Source organism: Podarcis raffonei, chromosome 3 (assembly GCF_027172205.1).
Source record: "Podarcis raffonei isolate rPodRaf1 chromosome 3, rPodRaf1.pri, whole genome shotgun sequence".
Taxonomy (NCBI): domain Eukaryota; kingdom Metazoa; phylum Chordata; class Lepidosauria; order Squamata; family Lacertidae; genus Podarcis; species Podarcis raffonei.
Genome location: NC_070604.1, coordinates 63,306,552 through 63,312,700, shown reverse-complemented (window position 1 = coordinate 63,312,700; position 6,149 = coordinate 63,306,552). Strand labels below are relative to the sequence as shown.

The window sequence follows — 6,149 nt, the reverse complement described above, 5'->3', positions numbered from 1 at the left end:
TTGCAGGTGAGGATCTGAAACATGAGAAAATGACCTCGCTGGATTGCACAGTAAGAGAAGGCGTTGCCTGTTCAGCTCCGTCTCTCTTGTCATTAGACACACTAATGATGAGAAACAGTTTACTTAATCTTAATAGACTAGCAGGGAGAGACAGCTCTATATTATCTAAATAAAGATGGCAAATGTGTTTCAACATTGGTCAATGCTAAATTAACCCCTTTACAACATTGCCGGGAGTGCCCAGAATATGTCTATAGTTTCGGATTCTGAAACTCTTTTTTTCTTCTTTGTGCTGTAGCTGTACGGTATATGTGAATCAATGAAGCGGGAAACAAAAGTTAAGGGTCCAATGAATTGTGAGAATCACCATTCCCATAGATGAGTTTAGAACAGTGCATTTCGAATATCCAATTCCATATGAACTTGTCTGCTGAAGAACAGTTGCTAGGTCTCAGTGGTGCCACATGGGAAGTGAGACTGTGCACTGGCATGCATCAAATACTTCCCCACATCTACCCATTGCAGGGGAAGAACAGTAGTGGTGGGCAAGCTGACTTCTGGAGAAGTTTGTCTGCCATTGCAGTCCTTGTAATTAACCCTCCTCCTGAAAAGTGCCTGGGGTTTCCTAGAACAGATCGTGAAAATGACTAGTTTGCTTTCTCATTTCATTTATAATACATCTTTCTTCCATCAAACTCAAGGCGACATACCTAGGGTTCCCAGGCAGTGTCCAATCTGGGCCAAGACCTGGCCCACAACAGCTTAGTTTCAACAAGATTGCTGCATTTATGTGCAGAGCTGAACCAGATACAACTCTAAGGGTGGCTCCATGTGATTGGAATTAGCAATACTCTTTGGTTTGCTTGAAGGAGTCTGCACTCCATAGCTCTAGTGTCTTGAATCTTAATAACAGCTTTATGTTATCCAAGGAATACTCTTCTCTATCAGGGGTGGCAAACATCCCATCTGCAGGCCACATTAGGCCTCCCAGGCCTCTTCATTTGGCCCTCCAGGCCACTTTGGCCCTACACCTGAAGTCATATATGGGTCAGGGGGTAATCTGGCTCAGCTGACAACGTGTTTACAGGCACCACCTATTACCTGATTGGTGGTATATGTAAAGTCCCCTTTGAAGTACTGCACAAAACAGTTTTGAAAGGGGAGGATGAGTTCTGAAGATCCAAAAAATGATCAGGTCTTCCAGAACCCCCAAACTGCTCAAAACAGGCACTTTCAATCAGCTGATTTGTGGTTAATCAGCTGATTGTCAGATGTTCATATTTACATCAGGTGATTGACAAGTGGACAGCTTTGTCTAGCTGTCAAAACTGGCCTGCAAGGGCTAGCGGAGATAAAACAACAAACTGGCATGGACGGGGATTTGGGTATGAAGCATAGCTGCCAACTTTTCCCTTTTCTTGCAAGGAATCCTATTCGGAATAGGGGAATTTCCCTTAAAAAAAGGGAAAAGTTGACAGCTATGGTATGAAGGTAAAGTGCAATGAAAAAGTAAGCCTTTGCAACAATTTGTAAGAGAAATTCCTAGAAAAAGCCATTTAACAAAGGAATCTTGTCATGGCTATTAGGAGCCCACTTGAAAATACTGCATAGTATTTGAGGTGTGCTTTAACACTGAATGATACCTGTCTGAGGCAGACCCCTAACATATATTCTATTCAAACTTTCCTGTTGGCAGTCATGGAGTCAGAATGGCCTGGGATGTCATCTGGTTCAACTCCCTGCCCTGCTCAAGTCAGGATCTGCAATTATTATTCTTATGTTTATTTAAGGAGGACAGAATCCAGTGTTGTGGTGGTGAACTTCTGTGTATGCAGCAGGACTTCATCTCTCCTCTCCCACGCAACACTTGTGGCCATCCAGAGCAGATTTTGAGGGTGGATCGAGGGCTACAGAGGGAAGGAAGGTGAAGTCTCATTACATGAGTAGAAATTCATTCCCCTTGCTCACAAACAATGGCTGCGCGTTCACATGGCAGTTTATTCCATTTTCACATATTTTCCGTGACTGTTAAGTTCTGCATTTTATTTGAGCTTTCACACGATGTAAAAGCCACTTCTGGAGCTACAGTTTAGTGCTCATTTCCACGTTATTTGCTTCCAAGAAAAAAAATCCATTGGCAAACAATGTGGAAATGAGCACTAAGCCTGAGCTATATTCCCCTATAGTTCCAGAAATGGTTTTTACATCACATGAAAGCTCAAATGTAATGTGGAAATTAACAGTTAGGGAAACATTTTAAAAACAGAATAAACTGCCCTGTGAATGCAGCTAGTGTTGGATATAACCAATAATTTTTTATTCTTTCCTCGCAGAGCTACAATTTCCAGCACCTTAACAAATTCCTGTTCCCTGGATTATTGGCGGGGGGGGGGGCATGCTTTAAATTCATGGTGTGCAATGCAGCCTAACTTCCAAGTAAACATGCATAGTATGGTGCACTATATATTTTTCATCTGGTTAAGCTCTGACTTATAAATAAACATGCATTTTACAATACAATATTTGCTAATGCCCCAGACTATTTTTTTTTATGCCATAAGACTATATTTAAGGCCAGAAATCTATCAAGTGTGGTGTCACCTGTGTTGTGCCAACAAGAGGCAAATTTTAAGGAACTCTTTCTCTTTACACATACAGAATGGCAGCAAATCAAATCAAGTGAGCTTGCCAGACAGGGAAGAGGTGAAAGAACAGAACAGCATCTGGACCCTATGTACGTGGTTCATATACTTCCAAGGGGAAGCATTTTCCACACTCATTGCAGCTTAGCAAGAAAGAGCAGGGCGGGGGAAGGGAACAACAACAAAAAATCAGGCAGAGAGGGGGGGGAAACAGGGGAGTCCTTTTGTATCTGTGTCCAATATGGTTTCTTTTGATTGTTCATTCTCCATAGTCAAGGGCTCCCCATGGGTTCTCATCTGTTACCCAGGCACAGCCATACCTGCTTGCCTGTGTGAAAGTGGTTCAGCTGTCGGCTCTGGATGAGGCTAACAGATCACATCTATCTCCCGGGCATCTACTGAGCTCACAGGGCTCCAAGGATCAAGCCCCGGACAAGAATACAAAAGCAGGTCTGTATAGAAAAACAGCCAAACTTCTGTATTGTCCATAGCTCATTGTATAGACACTGGAGGTCAAAACTATCCAACATTCTTGCTTTCACAAGATACGTTTGTTTGTGTTTGTGTGTGTGTGTGTGTGTGTGTGTGTGTGTGTGAGAGAGAGAGAGAGAGAGAGAGAGAGAGAGAGAGAGAGAGAGAGAGAGAGAGAGAGAATGATTCTTGTTGTACTTTATATGGGTGAAATTACTTAAATATATATAAAATAAACTGTAAGACAACAGCTTACGTAAGATGCAACTTATATTACATGGAAACTGTTCTAAAAGGATGTAATCAAAACATAAGTATAAGAACAATATGTAATTTTAGGTGGCATATGGAGAAAACATTTTTTCTGCGATGAAAGAGATTGCTAGGAACAAAATATGCTGCACTGGCTGAGGATGGACACCAAGGTGCACTAAAAGAAAACTAATTTGAAATGGTAAGAATTAAACTTCAACCACGGAAACAGCACATATTTTTGAAAGTGGTAGGTGGAAAAGAGATGGATAGGGTGACACCTAGTGTGGTTCTTGAAGAACTTAGAAGAAAATATTCAACAAACATAAACAGTGGTAGCCTGCATGTGTCAGCTGCAATAAGATTTCAGGGAACACACATATACATGTAGCACATTTTCTGTTTCAGTTCTTCAGTTAAGACAATAAGCTTGCAATGGTCTAGTTCCCTGTTAACGAAGCTGCCACTTTACTGTTGTTTCTTGATCCTTGGATCACACAGCATTTTATAGAAGTAGCTATTCAACTAATTAACTTATGATTAACTGGTAAGTCAATTTACTAATGAAATTGGCATTGTCAAAGTAGCAGAGAAAGGAGGATGCATTATTACTCAGAGGCAAGTCTCATGAGTTGTATAGGATTTTCTTCAAAGACAGTGTGCCTTGGCCTTTTTTTAAAGGTTCAGTTGATTCCTTCTACTTTTCTTGATGATATGAGGAATTTATTCAGATTTGTTCATTCAATTTTAAAGTAAGTTTTAGAGATTCTATGTTCTGAGCCTCCTTTTCTCTTAGTGCTGAAACACCTCTTTATCATGAAGTACAACAGATTCACTACCAATTTCTTTAATTCTTGTTTGTTTCACATTTTTATTTTTATTTTAAATTGTATTACCTCAGATTTTCTTGCCTCTCATTCCTCCCATAAACCCCTCCATATTTCTCATTTTAAACATTCTTTTTACCTCAGATTTTCTCAGCTCTCATTCTCTGCACACCTCCATACACGTTTTTCATTTTTTAATTAAACATTTTTACCTCAGATTTTGTCACCTTTCATTTTCATTCTCCCTCCCCTCCCCTTCTTTTTTCTTCCCACTCTCTTCCATAGAGCTTTTCACTTTCTGAAAATAGCCCAATGAAAAAAGATTTGCTGTCCCATTCGTTCCGCACTGCCCCCATAAAAAGCAGATATTTTCAGGTTGACTGAAAGTTTAACTTAGTTATTTTTTTATTTTTAAAGAAAATCCAGCGTGACCTGGCACGTGTTGGTGCCTTTGCCACTTAACAAATTACTTGTTTTTTTGACCTAAGTTAAACACTGTGCAAATTTCCCTTGTCCGTGTTTTCATTGTGTGCCCACTTTACTGATAAATAATAAAGAGTTAACTTGTTGGGCTTTTCAAAGCAGGGCTTCACTAATTTACACCAGATCACCTCACACCATAATTCTACCAATAATATTCTAGAATGCAAAATGGACTAAAGTAGTCTGCCTCTGCTAATGTCAGGAGGAAAATAACAGTTTATGTTAGCTGACGACCAAGCTGTATATGTTCAGTGAAATTCTAAGGGTGGGAGAGAATAGCAATATAATTTCATAACACAATATGGATAATAATACATTCTTCTTTAAGTATGCATAGTATTCATATTAAAATCTGAACATGAAACAAAATGCAGAAAGTGCACAGCATCTTTTCTCGAAAGCTCCCAATTTTTTCTACACCGCTTTGCAGGCTCAGTATGTAAATCAAAACTCCACTTTTGGGAGTTGTTTAATTTGCAAAGGAGTGGAACCTAATGAGCCTCTTCTTATGACAGTTTGATGGACACATCATGAGTCTCTTCTCCCCCCCATCCTCCCATTGTGTAGCTGCAGCTTCTTAAAAAGGCCTGTTAAAATACCAACCACACTCCTTTGCATGAGAGCATTAAAGAGTTTCTTTTTATGGATATATGCTCTATTGAATACCCATGGAAGCCCAGAATGCCCTTCATCTCTATAGACATCACCTTACAAAACAATAACTCCTTTTTTAATTTATATACTGATGCCATTTCTCCAGCAAGGTCCTGAATATTGAACTGGTCATGCATGGGATTGCCCCTCTCTGTGAACCCCTTTTTTAGTGTCTCCTTCGTGCCGTTTAATTTTCAAAAGCGAGAAATATTGTAGAGTTGTAAATCTTTGGCCTTTCTTTAGCCAGACCATCCAAGTTTATATGAAGTTCTACCTCTCAAAAGTGATTTAAGGATGAGGTCAAGCCAGCCTGCCACACATTTCCTGGCAGGTGGTCAAGCATGGAAAGAGAAGTCTTAGCAGAGTTAAGGTGAGTTAAAGTCTCTTGTCTGTGATATAGACATTGTTGTGTGGCATTGTTGCCATTTTTGAGTTTTCCGCGATGCTAAGCTTTTCTGATATTTGTGCACTTAAATAAATGCGCAGGAATAGCTCAGCTGGTAGAGCGCAAGACTCTTAATTGTAGGCTCGTGGATTCAAGCCCCATGTTGGGTGAAAGTTTCCTGCACTGAAGGGGGTAGGACTAGATGATCCTCACGGTCCCTTCCAACTCTACAATTCTGTGATACATACAGTGCATTTCTCTCCCACAATCATTTCAAACAAAACACATATTGGGTAAAGATAATACGTATGTGTATTATCCTTGGGAAGGAAGCTACATATCCACCGCGGAGGCTTGGAGGCAAGCTGCACGCCCACCAGCCATATGGCTGACAAGGCGCGGCTGGCGGGCGTGCAGGAGGGAAAGGGGAGGCTG

At 40.5% G+C, this 6,149-nt stretch overlaps 1 long non-coding RNA gene across 1 annotated transcript; it reads left to right on the top strand.

The window, feature by feature from the left end:
• The first annotated feature begins 2,937 nt into the window (after positions 1-2,937).
• LOC128411633 (uncharacterized) lies at positions 2,938-5,790 on the top strand. The gene is made up of 3 exons (XR_008329857.1): positions 2,938-3,092; positions 3,453-3,567; positions 5,573-5,790. It is a non-coding gene; the product is annotated as an uncharacterized LOC128411633 (long non-coding RNA).
• Positions 5,791-6,149: the final 359 nt, after the last annotated feature.